Source organism: Leptonychotes weddellii, chromosome 6, assembly GCF_054177405.1.
Source record: "Leptonychotes weddellii isolate Sample4059 chromosome 6, ASM5417740v2, whole genome shotgun sequence".
Taxonomy (NCBI): domain Eukaryota; kingdom Metazoa; phylum Chordata; class Mammalia; order Carnivora; family Phocidae; genus Leptonychotes; species Leptonychotes weddellii.
In genome coordinates this window covers 69,725,048-69,738,745 of record NC_138374.1, presented here as the reverse complement: position 1 = coordinate 69,738,745, position 13,698 = coordinate 69,725,048, and positions in this window count along the sequence as shown.

Genomic DNA, 13,698 nt, shown 5'->3' with positions numbered 1-13,698 from the left:
GACACCTGGCACCCACGTCCTCCTCAGCATGCTCCCAGCCCAGCCCATCACATTTGACAGTCTCCCCAACAAAGCTAAGAAACTCAGCTGTCCAGCACCTGACCCAAAGCCTGTCCCTCCCTGCACCTCTTCTTGGATTGCTTTGGACGTGGAATTCTCTTTTCCGTCTTCGAAGGTCAAATGCCTCGAGGCTTTGATGAAAGCCACGTGTCCAATGAAACCCTCCCCAGGGTCTGGGGCTGAAGACGCCTTTCTGACTCCGATGTTCTCAGAGCTTGGGCCCCAGCCACTTATCAGGGCTGGTAGGCTTCCTCCACTTTTGTGGAGCAGATTACTACTAGCACAGCGCCTGGCTCACTCCAATGTGAAATCTGTTTTTACAATTATCACTCTCATTGAAATTGATACACAGCGTATCAGCATAAAAGCAGGAAGGTAGGGGTTCTGTCTGACCAATCTCCCACGTGTAAGGATTTACGAAAAATTTGCTGCGCAAATGACCACACAAATTAGAGAGCCAGTCGACCCCTAATTCATCGCGGAAGCAACGTAAGGGGCAAATGACTCCTTATGGGTTTTGGGGTTTTTTTGTAATTATGATTGTGAAGTACAAGCCAGCCAATGCATTCATTGTTTTTTCCCCTAATTTTGAAGCCAGTATAGTTACTTAGAAAATTCAAGTATACAGGTAAGTGTAAGGAAGAAAGTGCAAGTTAACCCCATCTCACCGACCAGAGGTTATCGTTCATGAATCTACAGATACCTACGCACACAGAGTTAAATAAAAGTGATCTACCGCATATGCTTATAACCTGGTTGTTACTCAACGATGGGTTATGGATGCTGTTCCATATTAATAAATATAAAAATATCTTTTTGATAGTTAAAAATATATAATATCCATTTGGGCGGCGTAGCCTTCTACCACTCCGAGGTATCATGCTTTACTAAAAGACAAATGTTACATTCATTTTGCTAAAATATACGTGTTGTTTAAGAATGTGAAGACATTTAACCACTGCAGCTGTTACCACTTTAGTCCCTGCTTGACTCACTTAACCTTGAACTAAAGGCTTGGTTGTGGGGGGTGGTTCGCCAGGGTGGCTCAGTTGGTTAAGTGTCCGACTCTTGATTTTGGCTCAGGTCATGATCTCAGGGTTGTGGGATCGAGCCCCGCATCAGGCGCTGTGCTCTGCTTGAGATTCTCTCTCTCCTTCTGCTGTGCTCCCCGCTTGCACGTGCTCTCTCGATCTCTCAAATAAATAAATAAATCTTAAAAAAAAAAGACTTGGTAGGGAAGTGCAAGGAAACAGTTCCCCAGAACTTGGGGGTCTGCTACGGCAGTACCCTGGGAGTGAATGGAGTGTCTCTGGGTGGCTGAGGAATGGGAGATGCGGGACAAGGAGTGGAGGAGAACAGGTGGGTGCGGGAAATGGCCTTCTCTAAGTAGACATATTTGGGTCAGCCCTGCCAAGGTTTGGGTCTCTCCAACTTGAGCAAAGCAAGCCCCGGCCAAGTTCAAAGATGCAGGGTCTGGAGCTGTCCCTAGCAGAATAAGATTATTTCCACACCACTCAATGCTGGCCAACCAACTAATGAGGAAGTTATTAGAAGGAGGAAAACAAAGAAAAAGTAGTTAGAAAGGGAGGAAAGGAACTTTACTGAGTGATGACTATGCACCATGCTATATGCTTATGTGAAAAAAGCATTGACAAAATTCAACATCTACTCATGATGGAATTTCTACAAAACGGGAAATAGAAGGAAATTTCCTCAACCTGGTGAGGGATATCAAAGAAAAACTTATTACTAACATCATAGGTAGTGGGGAAGGATTAGATTTACATTATCTGGCTACTCCTGGCTACCCATGTTCTGGGTTGGGTTGTTTTTTTTTTTCCCCCCAGTACCAATAAGTTTTTATTTATTCACTGTATTTTCCCCAAGGTAAACAGAGAAGGGGAAAGGGTCAGCATATGTGTTACCAGACAATAGCAAGTGGGAAAGGAAGTACCCAGCATAGCAACATCAGCCATGCAATAAACACTCCTCGGAGAGGGAGTCACTCAAGCCCACAGGGGCTCAGTCTCCTGCAGGTCAGAAATGAGCCGAGGGGATCAGGGAATGAACAGATAAGTACAAGCTTTCCCACCCCTACCTCCCCTGCGCATAAATTCAAGACTTCACACAGAGCTTTGGTTTCTAGCTGTAAACATGGAGCTACATAAATAATCTTGTGGGGGTACCTGGGTGGCTCAGTCGATTAAGCGTCTGCCTTCGGCTCAGGTCATGATCTCAGTGTTCTGGGATCGAGTCCCATATCGGGCTCCCTGCTAGGCGGGGGGGGGGGGGCTGCTTCTCCCTCTCCCCCTCCTTGTGCCCCCTCTCCCTAATAAATAAAATCTTTTTGAAAATTCAGTAAAAAAATAAATAAATAAACAATCTTGTAGCCACTTGACATAAGTTTCTTGCACCTGCACGAAAGTTCCTGAGTGACTTGAATATACATTCATCTGCCCTTTCTTGGTCTCCTGACAGTACTTTCTACATAGAAGGCCCCCCTCATTGCCTCTGCTTCTCTCTACCCTAAGAACAGAGATTAAAGTAGGTTTGCTCCATCCAAATACAAGTGTATGAGTACAAATCACATCAAGGAATGGTCTTGACACAGGAGACTGGGAACAAGGGATGGAGCGTTCTTAGCTTCTTCAGGATTTAAATGTGTATGTGTAGGGGCCTTTTGGGGGGGAAGAGGGGATAGGGTAGGAATCAAGATTTTAGGGCAGAAGATCTGGCCCCAAATAAGAAAAAGGGGAAGGGAAACACAAGAGAAAGGATTGTTCAAGACCCGCAACTTCAAGAGGGGTGACCAAGCTGTGTCCCAGGTTCTTTTGCAGGTGCAGAACCTTTTGTCAAAGATACTTTGGCTATTTTTCTCAATACAAAAAGAAGTTTATAAGTAATAAAACCCCAAAAGAATATAGAGAAGACCAACACATTATATTTACATAAACCAGGCCACCTAGCAATCACCCAACCAGCTATTCGTGAGGTCCTACAAAGCCCAGACAGATACGATAACTAGAGGGGGGCAGCGATTGGGGGAAACAAGAACATAGAATCAGACACACATCACCCAAAGCTCTCTGTGGCATTTGCCCCCTTTCAACACAGTGAGGCAGGTTTGTGGGGATCTCACAGCGTGTCAAAGAAACTTTCTTTTCTTCTTTAGCTCCCAGGACACTCATCACCACCACAGCCAGGCAGAAGACCGGCTCTGGGCACCACGGAGAAACCATGACTTATGGTCTTTCCAGAAGCCAACAAGAAAAGTCCAGAATTTATGAAATAGTTTCAAAAATTTAGCCTTTGCTTCAAAACCCACCCCTGGGCAGCTCAAAATGGATACAGAGATATTGTGCTTAAACCTATTGTTACCACTCATTTTTTTAAACACACACACACACACACACAAACACACACCCTCTTGTGCATGGTAGGTGCAGCCGGATCCCATGAAGGATGGATCTGGTATGCAAAGTGAGTCCCATGCCCTGGGATCAGAAGTCTGGAACAAGAATCCTCTATTACATGTATAGACAACCCTCAGCTAATCCCGGCTTCTCCTCCCACTTTTCACCCAGTGCAGACTTCCCTCGCCCTCCTGCACCACCTGTTCCTGTTCAGACCAATTTCCAGTCTTCCAGAAGAAGGAGATCAAGTCAGGGGGCAACTGAGCTCAAACCTAGTTTCCCACGAAACACTGCAGGTGGAGGGGTTTCAAGTCATTTGCCCCCCGCCCCCCCAAACATGAACTGGGGGCTTGCCCGGCGTCCGTGGACACGAGGCCACTGTACTGCGTGGTGGCCTAGATCTCCACGGGTTTGCAGCCCCGGACCCCCTTCAATCTGTGCTTCTGCACGTCTTTCCCTTTGGGGGCCTCTCACTCCCGATACAGAGCACCCTACCAGCCCCGACTGATACCGGGCCCTCAGTGGACTCTGGAAGGTGAGCTCCACTGGCTCACCCCCCTGCCGGCTCCGGAAGCCCTCCCGGGCAGCGTGCTCCGCGCACAGAGACATCCAGCGAGGAGGGGGCGAGGGTCGAGCGTGAGCCCCGCGCAGGGCAGTGTGGACGGGAAGCCGAACCCCGCGAGCACCGGGAGGCAGTGTGGGCTTCACTGCGCCCCGGGCGGGGTCCTCCGGAGCCTCATCCGGCAGCTGGGGACAGCCACCTTCAAACTCTGCTTTGACCCAGAGCCCCTGGTAGTTGGCTAAGCCCTGCCCGCCCCCCATGGTTCTGTTATACCCACTTTACAGATGAAGGAGGCGAGGGTTTAAAAGCTCCGTGAACTCACCCAAAGTTACACAATCACTCAGGAAACCAGCAGGGTGTTGTCAAGCAAAATTGCCATCTTTCAGGATCTTGCCGGGACTGGAAAAGCGTGTCTGACCTCTCCCCACCTTGAAGTTGGGGTTTAGGGGAATAGGGTTTGGGCAGCCCCTTTGAGATCTCTGGCACCAAACAATGTCACAAAGACACAGCTTGGAAGATAGGATCAGAGCCGTCCGGATGAGGTTGTTGGGGCAGGATGAGCCTCACTGGTATGCCCAGTGAGTGAGTGAGCGAGTCAGGCAATGCCCCCCACTCCCCTCCTGTGTCCCAGGCACTGTGCGCGGCTCCAGCTTACAGACGCTGATAGTTCCTGGAGGCTCCCGTCTAGAGGCAGACATAACTGAGACAGTGCCACCGTCAGATGGCCAATCACAACTTTGACAGATGCCGCTGGGAGAAAAGGAAGAAGGGCAGCGGGACAGGAGGGTGTGACCTCGTGTGGGAGGTCAGGAAAATGACCCCTGACCTAAAATCTGGAAGGAGGAAGAGGATGTGAAAGGCTTCCGTGGCCGCGATGAGCAAGAGCAGTGGGAGACAGAGGGGTGAGCAGGGCTGCTGAGCCTGGGGTGGATGGAGAGTCCCGGGGGGGGGGGGGGCGTCCCTGCAGCTCTACAACAAGGCGGCAGCTTGCAAGTTTGCCATTTGAGACAGAACCAGCACTTGTGATTCCAGAACTGAGGACTGAGAATTTGCACAGCTGCCTGGGGTTGCTTAAGCAGAATTTTTGTTATCTCGGAGGCGAATTGTTTCACGTCTACCTGGCCAGATAACCCTGGCTGTTTTGGGGGTTGTCTGGATAGTTCTGTGGTCTGCATGATGCATCTGCCCAGTGACAGCCCCCTATAGTGATTTCCATGGCAATTTGCAGAGATCTGCATGCTGGAGTGGAGGGGGCCAGAGGGATTCCTCATCTCCGGGTACTCCTGGAAGTGGGCATTGAGGGTCCTGTTCCTTAACACTCAGATGACACCTTGGTTTTGTCAAAAAGATTTTGTAACGATGGGTAAAAAACAAAAACAAAAAACTTTTGAATAAAAATTTTTAAATGAAGACTAAGTTTCTAGAGGTATAGGGTATGTTGGCCCCAGAAAGTGTTTCACTAGCATCCCTTGGATCTACTGGTTGTTACATGGCCCTAAAGACCTTGAGGAGTCCTGCTCTGTATGAGTAAATTAACTTTAGCTAGGAGAAGAAAAGTTCTCGGTTACAAAACCAAAGCACAAAACACCAGTCAGCTGGTCCTCCAAATGCATGAGGCCGGCTCAACACAAATCCATCCATGAAAGGTGCACCAAGGTGAGCAAGAGGAAATGATCCCTTGTTCAATAAAAAAAAAATTCATTTTTTTCACCTTGTTCACTTCGCTCCCAGGTGGCCACCAGATGGCACTGTTTCTCCAGTCCTAACTGGGCCTCTGCCGGTGGAAAAGATTTGTTATCCCTGTGGAAATATATCCCAGTCATTTCATAGTTTGATTCCCCTCCCCCCGCCTTTTTTTTTTTTCCAGCGTGGGGCAAGTCAAGGATGAGATCTAAAATCAGGCAAATCCAGGTTCAAATTTTAGCCCTGCCCCAAATTAACTGTATCGCCTTGGATTTAACATCTCTTTGAGTTTCCATTTCCTTGTCTACAAAATGAAGACACATTTCACGTGCCCTTTTGGTAATTGTGAAGAACAAGAAGAAAATACATCTTAACTGTTAATGTGCATAAGAATGGCCTGAGGAACATTTTTAAATGCATATTTGCAGCTTCCGCTCCTAGAGATGTTTCAGTAAGTCCAGTGTTGTGCCTGGGAATCTGCATACTACCAACTACCTTCAGTAACTGTGATACCAAAGGACCGCAAGGCAAGGAACTGCCCTTTGCAAATACACGCCAGTGGGAGGAGAGAGGCTAAGGCACAGAAGTTATTCTTAGCTTCCCTTATAATGGCATTTATGATTTTCTATTTTAAATAAAAGCTCGACAAAATCTCCACTGCTCACAGATTAACTAATGAGGGCAGAAATCTGTATTTTGTTCATTCTCTTAGGTTCGTAGCCAGTATCTGAAATATTTCTCTGGTGATAAACAGACCTGCGACAGCCCGTAGAGCATCTCTAAAAGTTTTACCCCATTTATTGGTTCGTTTGGGTCATAGGACTTGGCAGACTCAATAGAATTGTCTTGAGCTTTGCCTTTGGACCCCTACAGGTTCATTTTTGCTTCCAGATAAATGACCCAGTGCCTACTGGTAATGGCTGAATCATGGCTTCATTCACCCTGCAGAAGAGACAAGAAGTTTAGCAATGAAGTTGCACAAACCCCCTGGAATTTTCTGTCACTGTGGCTAGGGAAGACCACCAGGACTTTTGACCGGTACTGGTAAGGTTTTCACAATTTCTAAGCAAAGACCCAGGCTCCCCACAAATCCGAGGGTGCACCCCTACCGTGCTATTGCCCCAGCAGAGAAGGTCTGATTCAAAGTGTGAAGATAGCTGGCGAGAGAGGCAGTCTGGCCCCTCGGCCGCGGCCGGGAGGAAGAGCTCGGATTCCTTAACCACAGCACGAGGAGGTGACTCTTTCTACTCTTGTCTTAGGTAAGAGCAGACAGGGCTGTTAGCAAAAGACTGTTCAAACTTCACACTGGATGGAGAAAAGAAGGTGTTAGAGGATTTTGTCTCAGCAACTATTTACTGAACAACTACGATTTTTGAGCCGGGCACCATTCCAGGCTTTTCACCAAAAGGTTAATGCAATATCCCAGGACTCTGCCGTGGTAGAGCTGAGATTCCAGCAACAGGAAGCAAGAAGCAATCCATGGGCTTGATTGCACTTTGGAGGGCCCACGAAGACCGTTTGCTGGATTGGCAGAACCCTGAATCCATGCGGGAAGGGCACTCCACGCAGCACTGTCTACACCCATCCTGCCAAGTGTGTGTAGTGCAGGTGGTACTCTGCTCTGGGGTGTTTACTCTACTCCTCCAGCTCTTGACTCTTCCTGTACATCATACCTTACTCATTTTTCCACGGAGAAAGGACTTTCTTAACAACTTGGAATTTGGAAAGTCCCTTCCTCCCCCCCCCCACCCCTGCCACCTTGTTATTAATTGAGGTGAAATTCACACGGCACAATATGGCCCATTTTGAAGTATACAATTCAGTGGCATGCGGCATACTCCGTGTTGTGCAACCAACCACCTCCTTCTAGTTCCAAAACATTTCACTACTCCCAAGAAAACCTCTGCATCCATTCAGAAGCCACTGCTCACTCTCCCCTCCCTCGAGCCTCTGGAAACCACCACTCTGTTTTCTGTCTCTGCAGGTTTAAAACTATTCCACGTCACTCATATAACATATGGTTTTATATGCCTGGCTTCGCTCACAAAAGTGCACTGCTCAGCACTACAAACATTCCAGAGAAGGTGCAGGTTTTAATCCCCGCACAGCCCAAAGAGCAGATACAGTAGCAGCAAGTTAACTGTCTGAGAGTAGCAATCTTAAAGGCTTTCCGATGTGTTCAGCATCAGAGGGGGGGAGCATATATAACGCGGCCAGACTTGCATATCCTAGAGCTAGTTTGCTCTGGATAAAGATCCAGGATCCAGATGATAACAGTAAAAGCTTCCTTCCTGGCCATAAAAACCAGCGCTTGAATAGGGAAGTTTACCGAGATGGTCTCCCATGGGGAATGGGAATGGGGTAGAGGGTCTCAGAGGCTCGGGGATTTGAGATGGTCTCACACTTCCGTTTACAGAGTGTTATCAACTGGTCCGTGCAAGTACCCTTTCTACTTTTATTTTCACCGGTGCATTTTATTCTCCAACTTTGAAGCATGTGTTATTACCCTCATTTTTTTTTTTAAAGATTTATTTATTTTAGAGAGAGAGAGCACAAGTGGGGAGAGAGGGAGAGAAAGAATCTCAAACAGACTCCCACGCTTGATCCCAGGACCCCGAGATCATGACCTGAGCCAAAATCAAGAGTCGGTTGCTTAACAAATGAGCCACCCAGGTGCCCTAGCCCCATTTTAAGAAGAAATGGAGGTTCCAAGAAGACAAAGTTTGTGCCCATTCATGCATCTTTCTGCTGACAATGCAGACTGAGTTTTTATACCCTAGAGAGATTCCTAAGTCATGAGCAATGTCATTTGTAGGAACACTTAGTCACACCCTCGCTGGGCACCTAGGGAGCTTTTACTGAGTGCCAGCATGGTATGAGATCTAGTGTTAGATAAGCAGTAAAAGCCCCTACCTGGAGAAGGCTCCCAACTGGCACGTAGCAAAGGTGACCAGAACAGGCTCAGTTCAGCCAGGAACCTCCTATCCCTTTACATCCACCGTGCATGTGTGCACGAGTGCTCACATGTGTGAATTCTCTACTCCGCTTCAAATCGACAAAAGGCAGTGGTTCCTAATGAGCGTGGTGTTCTTTGTGTCCACGTGATTCTTTCACGATTGCCCTTGACACAGTGATTGAGGTGGCAGCTAACTGGCTTTAGAAGCACGCGCCCATACATACGCATACAGAACCGTGTAATATTAGTTTATTAATTCAAGAACTGTGTGTTGAATAGGTATCCAATGATATCCCTGGTACTCAAATTCTAGGGGTACAGTAACAAGTAGGATAGACACTTCTCAGGGTGAAAATATATAACAGGAAACATCTATGGTAATTAACTAAATAATGTATTCTCTAATAAGGAATATCAAGAAAAAGTACATGTGCTATGAATTGGTATAACAGAGAAACTTAATCTAGAATGAGGTGGGGTAGAAGATCAGGAAAAGGCTTCTCAAGAAAATGACATCAAACGTGTGTCCTTCCACATCTAAATGTATCTCTATATAGATGTGAATAGATATTCACAAAAACTTAAAGATGATTATCTCCAGCTAGTGGGCATTGGAATTATGTGGGATTATTCTTTTTCTTCCACAAAAGGTAGATTTTATTTTTTTTAAAGATTTTATTTATTTTTGTGAGAGAGGGAGGCAGAGGGAGAAGCAGACTCCCCGATGAGGGGGGAGCCTGACGCAGGACTTGATCCCAGGATCCTGAGATCATGACCTGAGCCGAAGGTGGGTGTTTAACCGACTGAGCCACCCAGGCGCCCCCTACAAAAGGTATATTTTAAAGGCAGTGCCTCTGCAAATAAGGCACATACACATTTGTTGAGAGTTACAGTCAAGAAGAATCAAGTCAAATCCATCGCTGGGTGAAACCATCCTGATTTTGTATCTCTGATTTTATAGCTTTGACTTAGTAAGGAGCTATTTGATGTTCACGGAGGAACTTAGGAAATCTCAAGTTTCATTTTTCTGAGAAATGGATTGCAAAATAGCCATCACCGACTCAAAAATGGACGGTGTCCGCTGGACATGAACTGAAGCCATCACAGGAGGCTAATTTTCCTGTACCACCAGGCAGCTAGCATCTTCTATGAAGCGCCCACAATGGCCAGAGCACTCCTACCGCGTGGGTATACAAAGGAAAATACTGGCCAGAGTTTCCACTGCTTGGAAGCTTGCTATCTAGTGGGCAAAACAAGCCAGGTGCCTAAAATCACATCCTGAGGGCACATGGTCTGCATTCTCTTGTTTCTGCAAATAGCTCAGAATGTCAGGCAGAGCATTTTGACCTTGTCATTTAATTTAACCTTGGTGGCAGTGAGTGTGCATGAATCACCTGGCAGGGTACATTTAAATTTTAGAGGACTGTTCTCATGCCTAAGAGTGTAACTCAGAGGCTCAGTGCAAAAATCTGAACTCCTAACATATTTCTCCAGTAATGAATTGAGGATTCTCTCCCTCTCCCTCTGCCCCTCACCTCCCCACACGCTCGAATTCTCTCTCTCTCTCTCTCAAATAGATAAATAAATCTTCTAAAATCCATGTGGAAAAAGGGTTAAAATCACCTCCTTGGACAGTAAACATTGCTGGGCACCTTCCCAAGTGCCATGTCCTCATCTGGGCACTTTACATACACTGTTTCATTCCCACAAAAAGCTGTAAACTAAGTATTCTACAAATAATGAAACCGAGGTTCAGAAAAATTAAATATTCCCTCCTCCGCAGAAAGCCCCCGTACAATTCACCCATTTAAAATGTATAGTTCATTTTTTTCCAGTAGATTCACAAAGTTGTGCAGCTATTACCATAATCTAAATTTAGAACATTTTCATCACCTCCCCACAAAACCCATACTCATTAGCAGTGAGTCCTCATTTCCTCCCCCTCAGCCCTAGGGAAGCAGTAATCGATTTCCTGTCTGTATTGTGGACATGGTACATCAGGGCAATCATGTTATATGTTGCCTCTCGTGACTGGCTGTTTTCACCTGACATATTATTTTCAAGGTTCATCATGTTGTACTATGTATTAGCACTTCATTCCTTTTTATGGATGCATGATAGTCCACTGTGTGGATGTATCACTTTATTTATCAGTTGATGAACATTTGCATTGTTCGCACTCCGGGGCGATTAGGAATAACACTGCTACGAACACGCATGCGCTAGTTTTCTGCAGACATATGTTTTCCTTTCTCTCTTTCTCTCGGGTATATACCTAAGACTAAGCAGAATTGCTGGATTATATGGTAAACTGGTCTGTACAGCACTCTACAGCCAAGGTTACCGTCCCAATCTCCCCACATTATCCCTAACGTTACTGTCTGTCTTTTTGATTAGAGCTAGCCTAAGTGAATGTGAAGTGGTATCTCACTGCGGTTTTGATTTGCAATTCCTTAATGACTAAGAATGTTGAAAATGTTTTTATGAGTGTGTTGGCTGTTTGTACATCTTCTTTGGAGAGATGTCTATGCAAATCTACTACCATTTTTCATCTGCTTGTCTTTTTATTATTGAATTATAAGAGCTCTTTATATTGTGTGGCTGTGAGTTACTTATCAGGTACATGATCTCCAATATTTCTCCTATTATGTGGACTGTCTTTTCACTTTCTTAACAACATCATTTGCAGCATGAAAGTTTTTAATTTTAGTGCAGTTCACTTTGTCTGTTTCCTTCTCTTGTCATTTGTGCTTTTGATATTTTATCTAAGAACCCATTATGTAGGGCGCCTGGGTGGCTCAGTTGGTTAAGCGACTGCCTTCTGCTCAGGTCATGATCCTGGAGTCCCGGGATCGAGTCCCGCATCGGGCTCCCTGCTCGGCGGGGAGCCTGCTTCTCCCTCTGACCCTCCCCCCTCTCATGTGCTCTCTCTCTCTCATTCTCTCTCTCAAATAACTAAATAAAATCTTTAAAAAAAAAAAAAGAACCCATTATGTAACCCAAGGTCACAAAGACTTGTTTCTATGCTTTCCTCTAAGGATCTCATAGTTTTATATCTTGCATGTAGGTCTCTTCTATTTTGAGTTAGTTTTGGGATATGGCGTGACAGAGGAGTCCAATTTGATATATTTGCACATGGAGATCCAGTGGTCTCAGTACCCTTTATTGAGAAAATGATTCTTTCCCCTTTGAGTTGCCTTGGCACTTTTGTCAAAAATCAACTGATGATAAGTGCAAGGGTGTACATACTGTTTCTTAATTCTATTCCACCAATCTATATATTTATCCTAATGCCAGTACCACCCAACTTTATCACAGTATGTTTTGAAATAAGAAAATAGGCATATTCAACATTGTTCTTCTTTTTTAAAGATTGCTTTGGCTATTTGGGGTCTTTTGTATTTCCACATAAATGTTAGTATCAGCTTGTCAATTTCTGGGGGGAAAAAGCCATGCAACTGCAAAGCCAATTTATACTTTATCTTCCTTTTCTTGTTTGATATTAGACTCAGAATATATGGATTATTGGCAGACATATATATTATTCAAGCTGCTGTGTTATTGAATAATGTTCCCATGGTCAATTTTCACCAAAACATCATCAAAATGAAAACCTAACTATAGCAGTCAAAGATGGAAAAAACAAAATATCTGTAACATTACAGATTTTTGAAGCTATTGGAGCTTAATACCTTACTTAGTGCTATACTTCAAAGAGTTTTATACCATCTTGGTGACTGATCACTGCATGGGAGTTAAGGTTACTGCTTAGAATCTAACATTTGAGATAAGAAAGCTAGCTGTTTTATTTTTAAAATTTAAATAAGTTGTTTCTAACTGGTGAGATGAGGATTCCAGTCTGCTTTCAGTGAGCACTTCTTCATAACTAACATATTCAGGTGAGAAGAGTATTCCTACCAACGAAAGATCAAGGTGTGCATAACTGAAATTCTTTTTTTTTTTTCCTTTTAAACTATATTTTTCAGCACTCAAAGGTGTCCGGAGTCCTGTGATTTTAAATAAATACACAACAGGAAAGTTGAGAAGAATTGCATAGATAATATTGCTTTCCTGCTAATGGAGCGCCTTATTTTCTAAATTCATTTGAGCGGTACTGACTGAATACATATGATGAGGCGGACACTGTGCCCATCTGTGGAAATGCAGCAGGGGGAGCAAAGCAGACAGGGACTCACCCCGTGATGCCAACAGTCAGGTGGGGCAGACCTTCGTCCAAGCCTGCCAAGTTCGAGCAGAAGTTCCTCCCAAATCTCGCTGCATTCCTAGCAGAATGGCGTAGGCCAGTACATGGAACCTAGCATGTAAGATGTGTATCTGCCGTGAGGATTCGATGATGTGAATAAAGCCCCTGGATCTTACACATCCCTTCAGACTCCTTCATCTCCACCTATCTCCCGGGACCCGAGCTATCAGTACAGAACCCTAAACTCTGCTTGTGTCCCCCGTTCTGTTCCCAAGGCCAACCCGTACCTTGCCCTGAGTGTGCTCGCTCATCCCAGACTGACCACTTGCACGCTTGGGAGTTTCTGGTTCTGGTCACCATTTCCAGCACAGAACAGCACCTATGGGGGTTTGGGATCTAGCATCCCAGGGGGGTCACTGGAAGGGCTGGATTGACACACCCAGAAGTCCAGGGGCATTATCTCCTTGTGGGGATAAAGTTGACCATTGGGAAACATCAATCAAGAGGAATCTGGGCAGATAAATTCTCCCTCCTTCCTCTTTCCTCAAGGGATAGTTTTCTCTGGCCGCTCAAATGGAGAATACCCAAATAGATATGTGTGGGGGGCAGCCCTCTGTGTCTCTTGGCGACTTGTCATGGAGCATAGAGTGGTAGACAGCATCATTTGAGGTGACCTCACCTCCTTCCTTCCCAGGAGTTCACAGACACACTTCAGTGAAGTTCAGGTAGAAATTTTCTTGCCATTACTGTCTTTCTTGGTCTAAGCCTTTTTTCATGTAGATTTGGGTTAGGAAATGGCTAAGGCCAGTGACAGAGGCAG